At 38.1% G+C, this 23,582-nt stretch overlaps 1 protein-coding gene across 9 annotated transcripts in view; it reads left to right on the forward strand.

The window, feature by feature from the left end:
- The window catches only part of ADGRL2 (adhesion G protein-coupled receptor L2), a 379,725-nt gene that overhangs the window by 232,010 nt on the left and 124,133 nt on the right, over window positions 1-23,582 (forward strand). Inside the window, exon 1 of one of the 9 annotated variants that reach the window (XM_062581956.1) lies at window positions 3,838-3,884. The exons of the other annotated variants lie outside the window; for them this stretch is intronic. The gene's annotated coding sequence lies outside the window, so the exon portion shown is untranslated. Of the gene's footprint in view, window positions 1-3,837; window positions 3,885-23,582 lie in introns of those variants that run through there. 9 annotated transcript variants of the gene reach the window in all.

A 23,582-nucleotide genomic window follows, 5' to 3' on the forward strand; every position in this document is an offset into this window, starting at 1 on the left:
TCACAACTATTTTTTTCTCCTGACTTGCTTGTTGTTCTTGTAACAGACAAATGTAAATACCTTAGCGGACACCGCAGAGTGAAAGGCAAGAGATAAAATGTAATTACTTTTCAGGGTTGCCCTGATGATGTCTGTGTTCTTGGCTGTAATAAAAAATTAAAAAAAAATAAAAAAATCCCTTTTTTGCTCATCACCTCAGAACATTAAGGCTATTGCTTCTTCTATATATATATATATATTTTTTTTTTTTCAATATTGATCTTACTCTCTTTAGCTCTTATGTGTAACCTGGAGTCTTTGTATCAGTAAATTCTAGTAGCTGTTGCCCAACCAAGAGCATTTAGTAGAGCACCTAGTGGACTCTGCTGTTGTATTTTTCTTGAATGCATAACATCTTGCTTCATTCAGGCACCAAAACTAACTTTGCTACAAGGACAGGCCACGCGGCAAGTTAGAATCAATGGACCATTTGTAGGTCACAAAGTCAGTTTACTGGAATTTCAGAGGAAACTGGTTGAAAAGAGAGGACAAATGTCACTTTAAATAGAGATGTTTAAATCAGACTTCTGCCTTAGGGTAAAATTCAGGTCTGTTGTAGCCTAGATGTAATGTCTCCCTCTACAGAGCACAGCATTAATCATGGCTTGACAAGTGATCATGGGCTGAGAAAAATAGGACCTGCCTTGGTTGTGTGATTTTTTTTTTTTTCCCCTAATCTTAATCTCTTAGGAGCACATTATAAATACTAACACAAGATATAAGTATCAATGTCTGTATTTCAGTAGTAAAAGTAGATTTTTCTCGTCAGAGAAAATCTAGCTAGAGCTAAGAAGCTACTTAGGCCTCATAGGTAGCTGCAATATTACGAATATTTTCTTTTTAAAGTAATGCATTTTTTGTCCTAAGAAATCTATCTTGTTCCGTTTTCATCATGCATGCAAATACAACAGAGTGTAGGACTGTCTTTTTTTTTTGTTTGTTTGTTTTTTTTTTTTTGTCCCTTGAAGTACTAAGTATCTTTGAAAATACTGTCTTCTCACTTTAACAGCATTTTACAGTGCCTCGGAAGATGCTTTGTTTCGCCCAAGTGGTGAAGTGAGGGAAGAAGTGGAATAGCTCTTAAGATATAATGTGGGTTGACTTGACACTGATCAATGTAGGAGAGCTTTTTATACCACCTTTATATTTTAATGATGTGTTACTTGGCCATAATGAGCTACAAATGCTTGACTAAAATAAAAGGAATGAAGGCTGTTATTCAGATCCTGATTTCTGAGACTGTACAAACAAAAGTGCCTTTCAAATGTCAATTCTTAAATTAGGCGTACTTCAATACATAAATTAGGTGTTGGGCGTGCTCCTATCTTTTATGGCAAAGAAGATCTATGAAGAAGGGAATTATCATATCTTTTAAGTTTCTTAGCTTTTTTCTTTTTTTTTTAAGTGGGGCACTATAGAGAACAACTTAATTATTCAAAATGCACATTTTTTAAGAGAACTTCACCTTTTTAATGTATAATTACATTTATGTTTGCAGCTATAAAAAATGGATAGTGTCAGTAAGGCAGCATCAGAGCAATCTATCACTGGAGAATTGCACTTTAAAAAATGTGCAATTTCTGTTCGTTTAGTTGCTTCTGGATGTAATAAAATCCCAAATACCTCGTTTAGATATGCTGCTGCTTTTCTTTGTGCCCTCTGTTGGTATTTTCGTATCAGTCAACACCTCAAACCGATTATTGCTCTGAATCTAGATGACAGAATAATCTAACACCGATTACTGTTCAAAATTGTTTCTGGCAGCTGGGGAGGGGATGACCGACCTTGTTTCTGACTGTAATACTTGCTTTGCTGTTGATGGGATCTGGTGTAAATAGAGAGCCGTGCTCTGAAGTAAGGTGTTGCAGTGGTGGAGAGAGACCAAATGCCGGAAGGAGATTTTATTTCACCTTTCTCTCTCTCTTTTTTTTTTTTTCTTTTCCTGACATTATCGTATTTGTCATTTTTTTTTTTGTGGCATAACAGTCGACAGCAGTATGAGCAGCGTTCAGAAACAGTCACATAGCCATAGCCAGTGTCGGTTATAAACTATGTGGCCTTTTAAGAAAGGATTCTAAGAACAAATTCTGCTTTTGACTCTGCATTTCTCTGACAAATTCCTGATTCCGGTTTTTGTGGTACGCATAATTCCTTTAATCTAATCCAGTCATTCAGTTGTTCATTCTTTGAAATTTTAATTTGGACTTTTTTCCTTGAAGTGACTGACTTGGGAAACTTTAGTTTCACGGCATGAATAACGATGCATCTTTGGGTTGAACAAAATGAGTGTTCTCCAGAAGATCAGTTCATAATTATTTTGTTGGTAAATTGGGCATTGAAATACTGAAGGGCTCGGCGTCTTACGCAGCTTTGACTCGCTTCAGTAGAAGAGGTATTTCTTAAATGCAGATCGGCAGCGGGTGAGGCTGATCCTTGTGTAAATCTGTATAAACTGCTTAAAGGAGAGAAGGTGCCTCTGCAGTCTTGGGGACACAGTTTGAAAGTGAGAAGAAATCCTCCTGTCCTTCAGGCAATAATCTTAACCAGTGCTTGAAGGGATCTCTCCAAATTGCTCACATTTGCCAGCTTTTTCTGCTTTCTCATTCTTTCCCTACTTTGGGGGGGTTTTTGGTAAGAGCAGATAATACCCGCTTGTGGATCCCAGTGTTAAATGTGCTCCAACAGGGAGGAAGAGCTCTGTATGCAGCAGTTGTCATCTTCAGGTGAATACCTCAAATTTGCCCTATATTTGTCCCATGTAGTGGCTTTAACCTTACCTAGAATATCATTTGAGTAATTTGTTTTTAAAGTTGCTCATGAAAACTTAAAAGGTTATATTGCAGAGTTTATTTTTCCAGTGAAAAGTAAAGTCACTTAGCGCATAATGCTTTATTTTATGACTGTCTGGTATAAATAGAATACCTGCAGAAAGTGGGGTTTGGTGCTATAAGAAAACAACCCAAAAGGCTTTCTCTCAGTATTTCTATGTTAGAAGAGAGATTAACATTGACTAATGTCATCCCAGTTTTTGGAGATTGTGTGCTCGAGGTTAGATAGGAGGAAGACCTAATTTTGGTCTGCTTACTGTTTATAGCTTCATTCATTGAAGGGATATTTATCTAGAAAGTTCATGTTATATGCATTGTGAAAAATAAGGTATTTCGAAGTAAGGATAATGCCTTCTGGAAGAAGAGCAATTTACCTCCACTTGAATGAAAACTACATTGTTTCTTCATAATTTAATAGAAGTTGTAAGAGACATTTTTAATATTGGAGGTAGGCATACCACTCAGTTCAGCTGATTTTTAAATTTTGGTGGAATGCATGTGTAACCGTATCCAAAGCAGCGTTGAGTTTTATCTCCCCGCAGTAAATAGAATGAGGAACGCTGTCGTTTGTTTATTTTGGGGTTAGGGAGATGCGTCAGATAAGATGAATTTGTTTTCTTGTTTGGGGTGGTCTTTCATTTCTGTTTGGTTCTGGGTAAGCAGAGCAATGTTTTTTTTCTTTCCTAAAAGCATTTAGGTGACTTTGAAAAGAAATCAGTGTATTTTGACATAGGAAAGACTTAAGCTGAATATTTACCTTTTCTGAGGGGCAAGAATAGACATGTAGAGCTGGAAAAAAAAAGGGTGCGGTTTTCTATGTTAACTCTTTGCATCAGGTAACATTTCAGAAGCATTTCCTGGGGAATTTCTTTAAAATGGGGACCAATTATTTGGGGTCCTATGCCGGCTGTTACCCACATTTCCCACGTTTTTGCTAACTCTTCTTCTTACCTGCAGAGGGAGCTTGTATATGAGATAATCAGAATAATCAAGGCATTCAGGGCGGAATTGTTTCCAGTAAGTACAATTTCATTTCGTTGTGTATTCTCTGTTATACCCATGCAGAGGAGAAAGGCTCGGTAGGAAAGCTTTTTAAAAGATTGTCCATCAGAAACAGTAAATAACAGTGGACCAAAAAAAAAAAAAAAAAGAAAGAAAATGCCATTAAACAAAAACTGGTATTATAAAAGCTTTTCCTTCAGGAAGTGCCTTTTTATTGAAAGTTTTAAAAGAACTGAGAAAAAAAAACGGCTGTAGAGATACAAGAGAACAGTTTTGGTACTTTGTATAACGAGAAGCAGATTTTAGTTGCATCAACTGTCTTCTCTCATTCTAAAAATGTCCTGTCAGCACGAGAGAGACAACACAAGACTGGAAGGTCTTCCATGCATCTCGTGCAGTGTAGTGTGCTAGCCAAAAAGCGATCGGTAAGTCCTTTCTCTTTCTGCTAGCAGTATTATGATTCACATTCAAGTTGATTGCAGATGCAATGTTAACTGTTAATTTTGCCTTTTTTTTTTTTTTTGGTGTTATAAGATGTAAAAAGATGGTTTCATCCTAATATAACTTATGAATTTATAAACCAGTACTTAAGCAGACAAAGAGTGGTAAGGATTGCTGCCTTAACCTTTTAAGGAAATACTGACAAAGAATGAACCAAGAATATCAGAAGGAAGTTTATTTTTAAATATTAATTTAAATACTAGCTTGAAGCATACAAAATACTTATTTCAAATAGAGATTTTTCTTTAATCTGGCACCTGGAATGAAATGATCTGGTGTACAGCACATTTTATCATTTGTATTATAGTTTTCTAGATGGTGGAAGTGTATGATGCAAGTTAGGACCTTTTCAGTTTAGATATAATTCATTTATAGTTTACTTCCTGAGCAAGAAGGGTAAGAGAAGGTATTTAAATGAATTCTTGACTATTCAACTATGAAAAGTGGTGACAGTAGTTTTGTTTTAGACTATTTCAGTGAGTTTAGAGGTAATTTGCTGTGATACTGTTGTGAAATAGAGTATTATGCATGCACATTTCAAAAAATAGTAACAGGTCTCCATAATGTGTTCTCTTGTAATAAATCCACTACAGAAGTCAGTTTGAGATCTGATTTTCTGTTAGTTTAGTATAGAGCTTTAAAATTAACATACAAGTTCAGCCTAACACGTTGTTAAAGTTTTAGTTTGGATTCTCTTTTTAAACACTAGGAAAGATTTACCTTATCTAAAAGAGCACTAACTCGGTGCCGATTTATTATTTATACTGGCTAATCCTTACTAATGTGAAAAGTCAGCTTGTTATTGTAACACCAAATGGCCCTCTAAGTAGGGAAACAGCTAAGTAGATCTCCTGTAATAGGTTGTTGTCTAATAAAGAGATTTATGGTATTGGCAAGGGCTATTGTATAGGTATTACCCTCTCACAGCATGATCATGCATTATCTTAACAACTCAGTGCCACATTTATGTTGAGCATTTTCATAACAGGGTAAGGATATTAGCCACAGCAATTACACTCCAATAGGATTATAATGGTGAGACTTACAGAAGATACGTAAATGATGTCTTTTATAGAGATTTTGATAGGTATTGTGAGTTGAAAAGTTGCATCATCTTTTTTTTGCGTGGGAGAATACTGGTGTATTAGGTATGATGAAGAAAGAGAGTTTTCTTAATCTAATCCTGTTGAGGAATTACGAGGAGGCAATGAACATAATCTTTCTTTATAGTGTGTGGGTTCCCCCTGCAGTGAGGTAAGGATTATTCAGAAATTCCATTTAGTGGAGATTTCTCTATAATATGAAAATCAAGACATATCTCTAACTCTGTTGTGAGTATAATACAGCTGGGATTAAGGTAGATTTTTTTTTTTGCAGCCTTATGTTTTGAAGGTAGGACAATGATAATTTATTTGCTTTGTTGGAAGAGCCTACCTGAATTAAATCGTTACTTTGTTTTAGCTGTAGTGTAATACACATTCTCTGTTTCATTAGGACTAGCACTTTTAAACTTATTGTGATAAGTAATTTACATACTTCTTAAAATGAATCCAAGAAACAAAAGTGACAATGTCATACTTGTACAGTTTTCACATAAGTGACATTCAAGCTGTTCCTTAATTCTTCAAAATTTCCATCTGTTTTTTTAAAAACAAAAAAGTGAAAAGTTAATACTCACTCACTTGAAATAAACAATGTACCAGTCGCACTTAATAAAACTAATTATGTTTTATCAATAAAAGACAGTTATGGGGAATGACTGAACAAAATATACTAGGTTATATAGTTACTTATGAAAAACTGCATTAACTATATCAGCAGTCTAAAAGGCTAAGGGTGACTAAATATCCACACATTTTAAGATGGTACCTTGGGGGTAATTCAATAAATATTGGAATAATGAGTGATTAAATAACCAAAATACCTTTCTTTCCCTGATGTCCTGTAACAAAATGATGTAGTAATTAGGTCTTTCCAAATTAGGAAAATGTATAGATGGCAGTTGTCTTTGTGGAAGAGCCTTCTAATATGTTTCACGTATCCTACGCACATAGGCATAGTGTTTCTTAAAATTGTAAGACACAACATTTCCTAAATGTTTGGGATTAGTTCTATGTATAGAATCAGATCCATCTGTTTTAAATTCTTATTGATTACAAGAAACCAGAGGAAAGATGCACCTGTTTCTTTTGACATGGAATATTCCACTTTAAAAAAAAATATATATATATGTTGATTGAAAGCAATATTGCATGTTGTCCTAAATGTTTTCCTGTGGAATTTTGGAAAATAAGTGAGTGCTCACAAATGTGTGAAACTGAGTTCAAAATGTCATTTTTGTAGTAATAAAGTAAGGTGTGACTTGTTTTCCTTTTTTTTCCTTTAGCAGTACTTCATACATCTTGTTTTTGCACAACTAGAGAAAGCTGTGGAGCTTTTGTCTTTTTTGATCTTGTACTCAGAACAAGAATTATGACCTGAAGAATAACATTTTGTATTTTAGAAAAACTCCAGTAGGTTCTTAGGTTGGCTTCACATTTCATTTTGAAATGTGGAAAACGATTGTGTCTTCTGTTTGTAAGTAAAAAGAAAACACAAAAACACAAAAGGATGAATAGTACACCCCCACTCCCCCCATGAATGTGGATATCCAACCGATTTAAGAGCATGAACTGTGACTGCATTGTTCAGGGCAGTTCTTGGCCAATATACACTACGAAGAAGCAAGTACTTTGAATTTTTATGCGTTTTTCATTTTCTTCTATTAAAAAAATAAAGCCAGTTTTTCAACTCTTTAAGTATTACACTTATTTTTAATTTCTTAAAAATAAGTTTTAAAAATAAGTAAATTGCAGTCAATTTGTTCTCATTAGAAAATTATTTTTAATTATATATTTGTTTTAGACAAACTATAGGTGTTTGAAAAAGAGAAATATATGCAGAAATACTCTGATTAAATTGTCATCCTTACCTGCTGTCCTGAACATTTTGAAATATTTATATAAAAGTAGAAAAGATGGACTATTTTTCTTTTTTATACAATTCTGAAAATGAATGACTTCTTAAAATTAGTATTCTGTTTGCAAGACAATAAATCAAAACACAGATTCATGCACACTACAAGTAAAATGACTATAGTGTTAAAAGTGAAGTCGTGCTAGGTTGTACTAACTGCACGTGGCGAACTAAGCCTGAAGAGGGGATAAGTCTGTCTTTTTTTTTTTCCTCCTCTGTCTTTTTTTATTATTATTATTATTTCCATCTCTTTCTCTGTTTGGAAGAGCAGTGTTGTTATGACAAATAAAGCTTTTGTGTTTGGCAAATGGTATGCAACTAATTATCAGTTCTTGGCTTGTGAGTGAGAAAATCTGCTAAACAGAGTGCAGAAAAACAATATAGCCTTTGAAATGTATCTGGGAATGAAACTGGGCAGTATAATTCTGTCACCTGTACAGAATTCACATACCTCTACTACGTGTCAAGGTATTTAAAGATCATTATGGCTATTGTTGTTATTTCTGATTAGAATGATAGAGCAGTATTTTGCTGGTAGCATTGTTTAGAAAATACTGCTTTCAAATAGTTTGTGAATCTATAGACACTTAGAGTTTTTAGATAATACCGTGACTTACAGTGAAAACAACTTTTTTTATATTACCTTATCTAACGAATAGTCAGTTCAAAAGTTCAGTATGTTTTAATTAAATTTAGATTTTTTTTTTTTTTTTTTTTTTTTTTTTTTTTGTGCAGCTTTGATTAGTTTCTGGATGTTGTTAGATTGCCAAGATTGGGAAAACAATAAATTTTTTAGTTCCTGCATATTTTTCACAAGTACATTTTTCACTGAATGTATGAAATGGAAAATATCTATCTAAAGAATATCTTTTGTTCAATATAGTTTTATATATATATAAAAAAAGATCTTTATCAAAGTCCTATATGTTAATTGAAGGAATGTCAGAAATAAAATTTATAGTAGGGCAGCTGGAATGTATATAGACAATAAATCATTTATGTATATATTTAGAAATGTAACCAATAAACCTCTTAAAACAATGTGTGATTACACAACTATCAACAGTGATTAACAAATCACTAAAACTAATCTGTAAGAATTTGTGAGAAAAAAAATGGAGCATTGGGAAGTTTTGTTGCTGTTTGCCTTAAGGACAAAAATGAAGCTTTCAGTGCTATTGTTAAGAAGGTTGCACGCAGCTTTTGCACAGTTGAGAGATGACATTAATGTCCACTTAAACATTTAGGCACAATCGTAGTGTAAATTACCTGTAGGACAACTTTTCAAGTCTTCTCCAAAGTACTAGTAGCTGCTGCAAGCTAAGCCAATATGCTCTTTGGAATTTTGCTATGGTTCCCACGTCGCGTAAAGAGGTTGTTCCCCTGGGCTGTGCTCCGCAATACCCGTCTGCTCCGTCCCAGCCATCTGCCCAAACGTTGAGCAAATTGTCTTATTACTGCAGTTTAGCAGAAAAATGCTCAATGCAGGCATGTACAAGGTGTTTTGATCCAAAGGGAAAAAAATGCAGGCAGCCCTTTTTACGGTAGGTTTGTGATCTTGAACCTTCTAGAGCCATCGTCTGTATTTATATATTAGCGTCTTCTATTAAGTGGTAGTCACCATCATGGCAGCCACTCATGTCTGGGGAAAGTACGATTCCTTTTATGCTGCAGATCTGAATTCATGGCTAGATTCTTTCAGTTGCTTCATAATGAAACAAAGATGTAATTAGTTCTAATTTAGCTAATGGGCATGATCTGGAGGTCATCCCATCTGCCCTTCCCCCTCAAAAAGTTGTCTGCAATATGAAAACAAGATCAGTGTGAGAAGAAACAGTGGAGTCTTGTGTGAACTGTCTGCAGATGAAGATACTTGCAATTGAAGTTTGTCCTTTTTCTATTGTTCACAGTCAAAAAGTCAAAATCTCCATTTTAATGAAGACATTTCAAAGAACAGACACGTTGAGAAAGACATTGTATTTCCTTACATGCTTCCTTTCAAACATGGAAGAACCCTTAGGCTATAAATTAAAAGAGTATTTTAGCTCATGTAGTTCATCTCAGTCTGTCCAGTAGAAATGAAGAGGGTTTGTTTTTTTTGTTATTTTTTTTTCTTTTTTGAAAGAGGAGGAGGTGTAAATGACTTGGTGGTTTTATGTTTTTTCAATCTGTTGTTATCTTATGTCCCTGTCAAGTTTTGTTTTTGTCAGTATTTCCCTTTCATCTAAGACGTAGAGCAAGTGGGAGGAAAAGTAACTTGAAAGAATATAATTATGTCAGAGATGCATTTTCATGTGGGAACCTTCATAATGACTTGATATAAGTGTAGTCCTCTGGAAACTGTAAGAGGACTAATGAACAGAAAGGTTTATCCTCGGCTTCATGGGAAATTCCGATTTGCTTATCCATCTTTGGGAAACGGGGCACGCGTCTTGCCCGTGACCAAGCTTGCTGGGCAGGGGTGCACGGAAACTCTGGTGAGCTTGTCCAAGTGTCTCCAAGTAGTGGAGTTTCCCCCCATTTCAGCAGTACAGTTTCACAAATGTGTAGGAATCAGAGCCACCTTACTGGGTGTTTTGCATCTTTAATTTTTGCTTGCTAGGAGTTTCGTGTTTTCTTTTTTCTTTTCTTTTCTTTTCTTTTCTTTTTTTTTTTTTTTTTTAATTAATATATTCTCAGACAGGCTCGTTGACAGTTGGCACTTACTTTGTTCTGCAGTGCTTGTTACGTTCCACTCTGTGTTCTTAAAAATTAATTGTCTCTTTGAATAGCGTTTCCCAATCAACTTGATTTATTGATGTTTTGATCCTTAGTAAAAGTACGATGGCACTTCCCTGCCCTACCACAGCTTGTTCTACACCATTCTAATGAGTTATGTCCCAGTAAACACAGAGCAACGTAAAAATTTTTGTAATACTGGCTTATTGAACGAGGTTTTAAATGGAGGGTAGTACATGCGTTTTGTGTAAGGCCAGGCTTCAAGAAATTAGTGCTTTATGGATATTAAAATAATTACAGTACCTGCTGTTTAGAAGTTAGAACTTCTAATGGTCATTGCAAGACAAATAACTTTCTAGAGAGAAATGCAAAATTTAGTGGTTTATTGAAAGAAAGTGGTTTATTTCAGTATTTGCAAAAATATATTTAGCTATATTTTTATTCTTTGCTGTGCTAAGCCAGACTTATTTTTGTAAATATTTTTTGAAAATGAGTGAAACATTAACCAAAGCTGAACAATAGCACACGGCTTATCTACTCATGAAGGTGTGTGTATGCTTGTATACAAATATACAGTTGCTATTACTGCACTGCTTTTTCATTTAAAAATATTAGGTGTCCAGTTTTTCATGTGAAGACATTGTGAGGTAGGTCAGGAGAGGAGATGCTTGTCCAGAGTCACAGATGTCACTAGAGTCATGCTGTCAGCCAGAAAGGGAACCTGCTGCACTAGTACTTTGTTCCTGGTTAGATTAAACATAAATACTCCAGTTAGTAAATAAAAATACTGTGTAAAAACTGAAAAAACTAAAAAAAAAAAAAAAAAAAAAAAAACACCCTAGGAAAAAAGTTAATATGCATTAACATCCTAAAACAGTACTGTAAAAATGAAATCACTGTTGATTTTGATTGCCAGAAATTATTGTGGTGAAATGTCTGGCTGTGCTTGAATGTTATGCTGTGCTTGCTGAAAGTTGCTCTTGTACGTACACATATTAATCTAGTTCTAGATATTTTTATTTTTAGGTGATCTGTAAAACTGCCTTTTTTAGGTCAAAACCATCAAATCTCATTTTGACTGGAAAAAACTGAGGACCTTCTAGTGAATTCGTTAACATCAGCGATGTCAGGTGAAGTGGTTTGTCATATGTGGGTCTGTTGCTTTTTGCATCCTAGAAGGGATGGGCCTTTAGGTTTCTTTTTCAGTTTCCTTCTGTGCTATTCCTCCCGCTGTCCTCCTTTCTCTGTTCCTCCGGGAGTAAGGTCTCAGTTCCACCCAGTAGTGACCCATAAATAAACTGTGCGTTGATTGCTGTTGTGACCTTGTCTGGACTTTATTCTTAAATAATAATGATAAAATTACGCAGAATCTGCCATAGATGTGTTTTGGCACTCTGAAATCATCAGTCATCTATGGAATATGATTGTTTGCAGAACAGCCAAGTTTTCTGAGTAACTGTGCTGGGGCAGAGGCACGCGCATCTCGCTGCGTGTTTGTGTTGGTCTCTCCCGTAACGTGTAGCGCCAACACGATCTTTCTCTTTTCCGCACTTCTTCTACGCTCTGAATTTTTCTTCAGACGGACGCGTGACTCCCGGCGTGCGCTGGTGGAGTTCTCACGCGGGTTAAAAAGCTCGTCGTTGCGGCTGAGCCTGCTGCCGCCGCCCTGGCGGCTCGCGAGGGCTGTGTGCGCCGGCCCCGCGGCGTCGCCTGCCCGCCGGGGGCCGGGCCGAGCCGAGCCGCGCCGGGGCGGGAGGCCGGCGCGGGAGCCGCCGCCGCCGCCGCGTTCCCCGCGCGGGCGCGGTGTGAAATCGGGGCGTTTAGATAAAATGCAGAGCTCTTCGGATCGCCGAACGGGAGGTTGGTGAAACAGCGCGCCTCTTCCAGAGCGGGAGGAGCGTCTCTTAAACTCCGTCGCTGTCGGCGGAGCTGTCAGCCGCCCCGTCGTCGTTAGCGTGCTGGCCGAAGGCTCAGACCTGCCTTCGTGAAAATAAGTTTGCTGGATTTCAAAGAAAATGTTATTTTTGTAACGATGGCAGGTCAGACTGAAAGGTGAGACAGTCTCCCATTCGAAGTGACTGTAAAAACGTGATGAAGTTCCTGTTGTGTTCTTCGCTATCGCAAGAGAAGATGACTTGTAAATTGCCTTACATAAAACTGAGTTTGATTTAAGGTATTAATAAAATCTAAATTTGTGCATTCTTGCTGCGGGGCCTAGAGATTTTAATTTAGTGAAATGTCAGAAGAGGGTTTTTTGTGCTCGGTTTGATGAGTGTTATGTGAGAATTCTATCTTACTAAATTAGGGCAGGCGTATATTATACTGTTTACAAATGGTTATGATTAAAAACCTGTTAAATTTCATATTTAATACTCAGTCCTCTTTGAGCAGAAGCGTCACCTAGATTTCCTCTCAGCAATGACTGATTCCTGTGTTAAAACAGATTAAATTGTAAACGTTAATCTGAGTAACTGCGTGAAGTTGTGACCTGGATTTGAAATAGCCACGGGACTACTGCCACGGCAGTAAATCTTCGCTAGCGTGTAGGGCTGGCACGTGGCCGAGCGTGTGCGCGCGATGTGAGAGACTCGAACGCAAGTTGCGGAGGAATCGCCTCAAAAGCGAGTCGTGGGCCAATATCATGTTTTACTACTCCTTGAGAGAGATGAGTAAGAATTTGTCACAGCTTTTCATTGTGTTTTTGTAGGCAGCGTACGCAATAACTTTTTATTTTAAAATGATAATTTAAAATTCAAACTCTATTAGAGGACAGCCCAAAACCCTCCCCCAAACCAAACTGTGATACCGAGACATTTTAGTTCTTGATCCCCATGTGATTCCTCAAGCAGCAATGACTTCTGGTCTGTAAAATATGGATGGGAAGTGTAGGTGCAGACTTTGACCTAAAGAAACCGTCATGAGTTTGAGACAAAAGTAGATACTAAATCTATTTAAATTATGCTTTTCGTTTTTTGTCTTCAGTCCCTAAACAACCGTTTTTCTTGGCTAAGGGTGGCTTCAGCCCCGGTTACAGGTAGCTTAAAACCTGGAAGCATCAAAAGGTTTGACCTGAGCGTTAGTTGTCAAACATAGGCATTGTGGGAATCGTATTATCTTCTTTCATTTTCTTCATCTCTTTTGTAACATGTCAAATAGAAATGTAGGCAACATCAGGAGAGTACAATAATACTTATTTTTAAAGCAATGTTTTGACTTAGAAAGTAATGTTAAAACAATCATGTTTAAGCAATTAATCCTGAAAAAATCTGGAGAGATTCATTCCTAATTAAGCAAAAAAGCAGCTTCGTTATTTCCTACGTAGTTATTTGATCCTGTTCTCTCTTATCACTGGGTATTTTTGATAAAAATTTAATTTTGCGTAAAAGAAACAAGTGAGCTTGCTGATACTGGCCCATATTTATCCACCCAACAAAATTACGTTGGAGTGGTTATACAAAGGTTTCGTAAGTGTTATAATATCTGCTCTTGCAAACTTGATTTTCGATTCTTTTCAGTTTCTGAAAAACTGCAGGCTGTAGGGCTTATGAGGTAAGAACTTGAAATCTTTTGCATGTCCTTTATTTTTGAAGCATTTTGGGAAGTGTTCTACTATAAAAGGATCATGCCAGCCAGGACGTGGCTCTGCTGGTTTTGTCGTCTCCGCAGTGACGCGTGACTGGCAGGCTCCGGGGCTCGCCTGTCCCCGGCCGAGCGCAGGGGGTGAGTTTCGCTGGCAGGGCTGCGCGAAGAAGTTTGTGCCGCGTTTGCCAACTGTGTTCTTGGCTCAGGCCGATGTTGCGTCTCCCGATTCGAAAGCGCAGTTATTTGCCAAATTTGGCCTCAAAATATATTCTGGAATTCTGAATTAAATATCACCTTTGGTTCTCTCTCTCTCTCTCTTTTTTTTTTTTTTTTTTTTTGGCCTTAGCAAGGCACACATTCTTTCACAGTAGTTTCTACATTGATATAAATACGAGAATAAAAAGGCCCAACATAGATTAAAAAGTTATAGCTGGTATTAGCAGAAAAATGCACTCTTGGAAACTGATTGGCATCTTCAGTTTTTTAATAAGTATTTAAATGGTGGGATTTTATGAGGTTCTTACCTGAAATTCTTTATGTACATACATTTTGTTTATTTTTTCAAGTGTTTTGAAAATTGTTCTACTACAAATGATAATTTCAGTTAGTATATAATATTGTTGTTCCCCCCATCATATAGCACTATAGCTACCATATTGTTGCCATAAGCTAAAGTTATCAATTGCATGAAGGTATAATTTGTGCCAAGCCAGCCTAGAAGCTTTTTCAGAAGACCAATAGCAACTGCTTTTATACATATTGCTATGTAAAATGCTTATTAATGTTAGCAGATGTTGCAGTTTAATCCCCTAGAATGATTGTTTGGTAGCAGCAGGAGATTTATTAAGCTTGAGTTGTGTGAAATTGTGTGTGCATAAGCTGCTATTTAGATTGTAAAAATGCCATTGAAAACTGTTAAAAAGTTCTAACTGTAATTGGCAGAGAGGTATTAGCTGTTCTAAAAGAAGTATATGTGTACTGTTGGCCCTTGTGCTATAACCTCTTTATCATTTATCTCCTTGTATTAATGTCACTGAATTATTAATTCATGAGCAGGGTTGGATAGGGTGAGGGCACTATTTAAATGTGTGGCACATGTATCCTTATCGCTGGAGACATGAAAAGAGTCATTTTGTGTTATCTATAAAATGGAAAGGACATTTAAAATTTCATTTACGGTAATCCACTTCACTTCCCAGTAAAACACCTAGATTATTGCTACCATAATATCGTGTTCTTATTAAAATTTTGTAATCTTTCCACTTGTTCGCTTATAAATAGTGTTGATAGACAAATCTAGACTTTCTTCTTCTTTCTTGGTGCTCATGTGGATCCTGAACTGCAGCTGAAAATATGAAGAGTAGTTATTTTTTATAAGAAGAATTCTCTTTATTTTTTCTTTAAAAATATGAATAAAAGCCATTAAGTATTGATAATTATGGAGGAAAAGCTAAAGTATCTAAATAAAAAGTAAATGAAAAATTTCTTTTTTTTTCCAAAGTAGTGGTATCATAGTTGCATTGAGCTACTAAAACTTATATTACTTAAATTTTAAATGCATGGTACAGAGTTCTTGCTCTGCTGGATGAAACCACAGAGCAACAGAGATTGTTATTGCTAACAAATGTGTTTGAATTATAAATGTGTTGAGCTGATAGTATAACCTGTTTCACCTGAGATGTATAGATGAAAATTAACATTGCAAGAATTCAATTATTACTCTATGTAGATTACAAAAAATTAAAACATATGCAGAACGTCATGTCTTCAGTCGCTCCATTGATGAGAGATCGTTTTCTGTTTCCTTTTTTATTTTATTTTATTTTTTTAATCTTTGAGTGAAAGTGATTCAGAGATCCGTTTTCAGGTACTCATAGTGGTTGATGTGGCAGTGCTCAAGATTTTCCTCTTCCATTTTGTTCACTAGTCAGAAGATACTGCTTCACATTCCCTTTTCATGGTGCTGGGGAAAGGCCTTTAGTCCTTCCAAAATATTTGTCTTGTTTCTCCCTCTGGGAAGAGAAAATACTATGCAGGATGCTAGGGAGAAGAGAGAGGTGCCAGTTTTAAACAGTGCTGTGTTCAAGTAGTAGGAGCTTTCTTGCTGAATTGTAATTTAGAGCTCTTTTTGCTCATAACATCTCAGAAATTAAGCATTATAGTTTTCTAAGCTTTTCTACAACAATAATTTTAAAAGTGAACTGAAGTATTTTTGTCAGCTATTGTCACAGGAGATGAACTAAAAATTACCTACAAGTTAGCCTTCGTTACCTCTTTGTCTAAATCAGCTGTACTTGGAAACATTGAAGTTTGAGCTCTTGCAGGTTGGATTATTTTTATTGTTACTGTTTTTTTAAAAAATGCATAGTTTACCCTGACTAAAAGAGTGGTACAAATGGGATGAGCGACTGGTAGTTATGCCTTGCACACTTAAGAAAAGTTACCTGAATGTGTATTTCTCATTAAATTTTACAAAGAAATACTCTCAACTATGGCTGTGCCATGAGATGTGTAGGCAACGTAGAAGTCTTTGCAGAGCCCGTGTCTGGTAATGGAAATGGATTCTGCTTTCGTGGCAGAATCAGGCCTGTAGGAGAAGCTACTGATAATGCCTTGCCACCAGTGGGGAAATGGGACTCTCTGGTCCTGCTCTCTGTAGGACCTATTAATAATATTAATCATGCTTCAGGGGAAAAAGAAAACCGGTAGTAAGTTACAGAGGGCTTATTTGAAATAAGGAAAAGAAAAATGTCAAAGTATACCAAAATGTGATTAAAAATATATGTTATTAAAATGGTCTGTCATAAAATGTGGATTATTGTGATGCTATAGTAAATTCTAGTGCTTGAGGGTACAATGGAGGAAGCTGAATTTAAAAATTATTTTCTCCTACTGTCTCTATATTTAGTCACAGCCTTTTCACATTTCTTTGTAAGCTCGTCTGATATATTTTATCCTAGATTACTTCATTGCTCCCAAGAAATCCCTTTTGGTAATACTGATAACCTAATCTATGACAGATTTTGGTCATTATTATTTCATTTCGTGGTCATATGTACAGACCAAGAGGGAATCTGAATATTGATTCACTGGATGGCTAGTAACAATGATTTATGAGTCAAAGGATGCAGTGCAGTGAGCCAAACACAGCAGAGATTACATCTGCTGTGCCACCATTGATTTTGTTTCATATTTCACTGTGCAATGATCAGGCCAGGATCTCACAGATGTTAACATGAGAACCATGTTCCTCTCGCCCAGTGCTTCATGTGTATAGGTGTGTGCATGCTTCTTTGGATTTTTGAAAGTACTTTTCAGTCTTTTTTTAAGGAGTTTAAATTTGTCTGGTAACTTCAGTGGTTTTCGATAGATTTTTTTTCTTTTTTTTTTTTTCCCCCAAATAATCAAAATTGACTTTACTGCCCATACAAGCTTATTCTCAAACCTTGATCAGGGTCATTTGTGCAGAATACAGACTGCCTAGACTGATAGGAAATAGCGATAGAAAAGGCGACGATTTCGAACGCGGGCTGTCGCAGCCCCCTCGTGAATCGCGCTGCGTGGCGAAAGGCCGGAAAGCCGGTCGGGCGCGTTGAAATCCTCGCCGCTGGTGAGCGGAAACAGCGCGCGGCCGCCGATCCGGGGGCCTGGGCATGCCCGAGGACTTTTCTCTCCATTCATTTTGTTTCCAGCGTGCTTCCCCGGTGCCTGTGGTGCCCAGCGCGCTCGGCACACGTAACGCGCCCGCCGCGTCGCTGGGGTTTGCGGCCGGTAGCGGCTGTGGTCGACCTCGAGCGTCGCTGGATGCCGGGGATGTGTCGTTAAGATGCCAAGCAGGGTTAGTGAGACGGGGGCAGAAGTATTAGACAGGTTTTACCTTGACTCTTTGAGTTGAGGTGGTCCCATTTGGTGGTACAACGACAATTCATATGAAAAAGAGGAAATATGTGAAGAGGAAGGAGTATTTAGCAAAAAAGAGAAGTTCAGCCTTGGTGAAAGGAGACTGCCTGGAGCCCTAAAAGAGCCGTCTTTATTAGCGCTAGCAAAGGTTTACTGGGCTGGCGTATCGGATGACAACTGCCTCGCATGTCCCAGCTTTGTCCCCCGCTAGCGAGAAGGGGCAGAGCGGGCTTGCTGGGCGCGGAGCGCCGCGTAACGCGGGCAGAAAGCGTGGCAGGAGGCCGAGCCGAATCGCAGCGCGCCTGAGAAACAAAAATCTCCATCTTTTTTCTGTTATATCCTATTTATTTTCTCTGCGAATGATTGAGGTAGACCACTGAGCTGCTGTGTGCTCCGGGACTAAATCGTGATGTTACAGAGCCGAAACAGTGTCGCTGTGCTGTTTCATGTCACGTCTTCCATTGGTAGACCTTGCGTTTTGAGTAATCTGCCCTGCTGATGAGCAGGAACCCACACCAGTGGGACACATTTTTGTGATTATTCTGGATTTAGGGTACACGTATACTTACTACACACTGTTTCAGGCTTTGCTAAAGCATTGATACATCTCTTCAGAGCACAAGGCAGCTGAATGCATAGAAATCACTTTTTTATTGGACAGCAAGATTGGATGACCTTGGTCAAGTCTTGTTCTTACTGTGTTATTCCCTTCCCTGCTACTCCATTCCTTCTGTACAAGTTGGAAAGAGATGTTTTGGGTTAGTAATCCGATGTTGAAGGTTTTAGTTAATGGGGACTGTCAAATGCAGAATTGAAGATGATACTCTGGGGTATGTTTTTAGTATTGGATTGCTTTTAATGGAACACAAGTCTTCGTTAACCAATTTTAGATTGAGCAGATTTAGCCTTTTATTTCTTCTTGCAATAAGCAACTTGTTTAATTGAGACAGATTAGGCATTGATTGTTTACCATAAGTAGCTGAGAGATGCCAGCTAAACGACACCTGTTTTGCGTGTCTTCAGTTTTTCAGTAAGATCTTATAACTTTGAGGATTTCATACAAGCTGGTGCTATAGCACTAATGCAAAGTTGTTGATGTAAATTAATTTGTGAATAACCAGATTGAGAATTTAGAAATAACTCATTGAATGCGTCTAAAGATAAAAGTAAAATGTTGAGGACTAGACCTGGCTCTCACATTGCAGACATGTAAAACTGGCTCTCAGATCATAAATGATACTAAGTCTCATTCTGCTATTTTACTAGTGTGGCTTAGAAGGTTTTACTAATCATGCTACATTAATTGAATTCATATGTTACTTATTATAGGAAGTGTAACTGTCTTTTTTTTTTTTTTTTTTTTTTAACTGGGAAAGCCTCATGATGGGAAGGCACATGGATACATGATTTCTCAGGAGACTAAGTAGCCTCTTATACTGTATGAATATGTATCTTCTCATCCTTGCTGCCTCTTCCCCCTCCTTTCCTCTGCAGAGCATCTCAGATATATTACAGAATTAGTTTCATAAACTGGGTTATGAAAGGCAGTGGGGGTGCTGCATGTATGGCAAGGCAGGTCGTGTAGGATTTATAAGAAAGACTGCCAGGGTTCTGCTAGCTCTGTCAGAGCATACTTGGTATGCAGTTACGGCTAGTATTCTTTACATCTGTGTGCAGCACCACTCTGGTCTGTGAAGCTAGTGTTACTTGTATTTATGTAGTAGAGATGTTAAAGCCTAACTAAGATTGCAAGTGCTTTCTGCGGTTCTGGGATGATCTGGAAAACAAGTGTTACATTGTAAAATATATCAGCCTTAGTCTAAAAGACTTCCAGCAAAAGGCATGTGTTCTCACCTAGCTGAAAAGAACCGCATTTTCTGCTCTGTTTTAGTTGGCTGGAAAGCTGGATGAACTATGAGGGAAGAGATGGCTCTTGAGCATGCTGCTTTAGGTGCTGTGAAGCTTTTAAGGCCCTCTTTTGAAGGCTTTTGAAAATAAAACCTTGGGAAGGGTAAACGGTGATGTCGAGAAGCAGCAGTTCTGCAGAGGTCCTTCTCTTCAAAGAGAAAAGTGTTTCCAGGAGCATAGTTAGAGCCACTTCCTCCATCCCTGGGGCACTGAGGAGCAGTGCTGGGGAAGAGGTGGCCATCCGTGGCACATGTTCTGCAGGAGCTGTGCAGCTCGTGTGCGAGGTTTCAGAAGCGCACAGGCATGAGGAAACAGAGCGGAGATACTAAGATATCTGGGGCTTTGAGCACAGCTCATGAATACAGCATGAAGAGACATCCAGTAACTCTGCACTGTGCAGGGTTGGACACTAATGTTCCCATTAACTGATCTAGTCTCCTTTAACAGCGCATACGCACAGAGACCTAGCAAGGTGAACCGCTTAGTTTCCAGCAGAGTTTTTTTCTGTGAGAGACTGCAGTATGGCCCAGAGGTAGGGATTTAAGTTACAACTGAAGTTTTCTGGGCAGCTTTTATTGCACTCTGAAATTCAAGCAGCCTTTCTTTGCTCTAGGGAGTTTCTGTCTGCCCTACCCACGAGCCCAAGCACTCAGTGATCCAGAGAAAAGGTTTATTAAGGTCTGAGGGGAAGTAAGTTATTTGTGCAGGGTAGCCACTTGCCATGATCTACCTTTTCTGTTTACAGAGAAGTAACTTAATATGGCTTTAGCTGGTCCTACTGTTTGGTTTGGGATTTTGTTGTTGTTTTGAGATTGCACTGACTATGTCCGTATCTCTGATAACTGCATGGTCAGAAAGACAAGGCTGATGGCAACGTCTCATGTCTACAGTCAAAGTGTTTTTGGCTCCAGCCCAGGTCTGGATAACGTTTTCAGGATTAATTTTGTTATGCTAATAAGCAGTTGGTTTGGAACTATAGTGTTCTTTTATTTGGAGACACATATAGTTTGTCAGAGGTTGCATTAATAATTGTTTGCTGTAAAGCTGTTAGTTTTTAATGGGAAGGGTGTGGAAATCAAACTCAAAACTTACTGCATCTGTTTTCAAACATTGCATACTTTTTATGGCTATTTAAAAACCATGTGTTACTGATAACCAGCAGAGGCTAGTTAGGTTATTTTGAATATATAAATATATTTTTAACAGATTGCGTTGAATTCTGTATGTCTGTAGACTACAGCAATATAGAGAAAACAATGTATTACACAAAGTAGTTATATTTGACCTAAACACATCTTGCATTTATCCTTATCTAAATAGTTTTTGCCAGCTGTGGTATCACAAAAACATCAATGCCCTTTCAGAAACTGTGGTTTCTCATTAGAACAGTTAAAATAAGACAGTTTACAAGGTTAGGAACTTTTACTTTATTAAGGGGGGGGGGAATGATTTAAGTTTGGCATTTTTTTCCTAGAGAGATGTTAGCTATCACAAGAGGTGCTCTTATTTATTTATTTATTTATTTATTTATTTTAGTTTTTTCTAAAGCTCCTCCCTCTCCCAAAAAACAAGAAAGCAATGAGATTAAGGATGATAAAGGTAGGTTACTATCCACTTGAAAGTGAAACAAGATGTTTAAAAATCTGGGTGTGCAGCCATGCAGCATATGTTATGGAAATAAACAGTCAGAAAATACGAGTCTTACAAAGTCAAAATCCTCTGGACAGACTGGGAGCAATCAGAAGGCTGACTTAATTTTACTTTTAGCCATTATTGTTCCTCACCTATTTTCTTGGATTATTCTGATTGCTTACTGAAAATATACTGATTAGTCTGTAGTGTCTGTGAAATGGTTTTATGATTTTCCCTTTGGGTGCTACAGGTGGAAAATTAATCCAAGCCCTCCCCAAGCTTTTAGCAGAACTATCTCTAGGGGTTTCTTTTTAGATATCATGGTGGCAATTTTTGTTTCTTTACTCAGCAGGAGCTTCTTAGCAATTGTAATTTCTGCTGCATGCAGTGCCTCCTTTGTGGATTTTTAGACTTTTTTTTTTCCAGTTGCAAAACACTCTCAGCGCATTGATAAAGATGTAGAGATATAAAACAACTGTCTCCTCATGACTGCTTCTCGGTAGCCCTACAGCAGCCGGTGTGCTACCGGCTAAACTGAGGGCAGATCCTTTACCCCTGGGCAGCTGGGTGTGTGCCAGGGAGAGCCTCTCCGGCTGCCCTGCGCCGGGGCGCTGCGCTGCCGTTGTGAGCTCTGGTCGGAAATACGTGGGGATAAAAGCGCCCGTGACTGAACAGCACCTGCCTGCAGTTGCAAATTGGAAAAACGGGTTGTTTTTAATGTATAAACAAACAAAATCAGTTGGCCTCGGTTGTCAGGGCTCTCTCATTTTCCTGTAAGTGAAATTGCGAGGAAGTTTGTGTTCTGCGGGAGAGATGCCTGTAGTGAGGAGGCATCGCCCCTGTTAAAGGGGAGCCAGATGAAGCTGCCTGCTTGAGTATTTCATAACCTGCTATTCTGCTGCAGTCATCTTGCCCTCGTTCAGAGCCAAACAGATAATTCTATAATCTGTTTTGTTAATTCCAGTCTTTCTTTCCTCAGTGAAAAAGGTACGTGTCATTCTTGTTGCGGTCCACCTGCTCAGGGAACAAACTTACCATTGATTTATGTTAACACTGATTAATATAAATGGAATTGTTTTCTACTTTTTGAAAAAAATCCGTATTTTGTAGAATTTCTTTGGCTGTGATTCTTTGTTTTTCATTGTTTCCAATTCTCTTTGGCAAAAGGATAAATACATTTTTTTCAAGCCCTAAATATGCTAACACTCGTAAGATACTCATAAGACACGTAAATGACCCTTAGATCTTGCCAGTTATATTCTATGTATTCTATATATTTGATATAGAATATAACTGGCAAGATCTATATATAGAATATAGAATGTTCTATATTCTATATATATTTTGATAGTCTAGTCTATCACTAAACACAGCATAATTATTGTTATATATTTATAAAATAATGTTAACTTAAAATATCTCAAATTCATTCACATGTGAAAATACAGTCCCCTTTGTGCGTCTTGGGAAGACCAAGCAGATGTGGCACAGAACATAGCTGCAGTGAGACACCAAAAGAGCTACGTTCACGGAGCCGTTCTTCTCAAGTCGCTTCGCATTGCTGCAATTCGTGGAGCCATCTGCATGCTTAAAACTCGCTTATCCTGATGTTCGTTTTTCTCTAACTTCTCAAGCTCTAGTAGTCGGAGATGAGACGTGACCCTGCCTGCGCAGGAGCTGTGGAGGAGGGTGCAGGCAGGTTTTCAGTTGGCTGGGGAGAGCATGGAGTCACCTGCTGCAGGGAGCGCTCTGCTGTCAAACCTTCAATAACTGCTCTCTATCTCCATAATTTTATTTTCCTTATGCAAATGATAGCCTTAATAAGTCTTCCTGCGGTACATAGTTTGCAGGAGCAGTTGAGTTAATACTTCTCTTGCAGTCAGACAAATCTTGTCAGGAGCCAAGGACGGCAGGGTATCATTTGGTACGCTTATCTCCATCCCTCAGAAGGGGTTTGTTGTGGAGAAACACTCCAAACTGCGGTGTCATACGGACAGGGCTTCCTCAACAAAACGGTTATTTGGTTGGCCAAGTTGCTGTTAGTGCTGCTTGTCTGAGGAGAGGGACGGAGGTGGTGAGAGGAGGGTCGGCGGGCGGTGGAGGGGAGGCAGTGGGGCAGGGACCTGCCCGGCTTCCCTGCAAGCTGCTGCCGCTGGGCTCCGCTGCTCAGCTCTTCTCCGCCTCTGCCTGGGTTCAGCTGCTAAGACACATCGTGGTGTCCTACGTTTAATTTTACTGTAATGCAGACTTTGGGGAGTGGGAAAAGCTAACCTAAAACCTCATCATTTGCAAATCCATTTTCTTAAGCTCAGGGAAAACATTCTCGTATGTTTTTCTGTGTCTTGGTGCGTGTACTTTAATTGCATTCATACTTTCAACTTTGACTTGTATCATTATTTGACATTCTGTTTAATGGTCACTGACCATGAGAGATTGAAACCTACGTACCTGCCAAAT

This window comes from Rhea pennata, chromosome 8 (genome assembly GCF_028389875.1).
Source record: "Rhea pennata isolate bPtePen1 chromosome 8, bPtePen1.pri, whole genome shotgun sequence".
Classification (NCBI taxonomy): domain Eukaryota; kingdom Metazoa; phylum Chordata; class Aves; order Rheiformes; family Rheidae; genus Rhea; species Rhea pennata.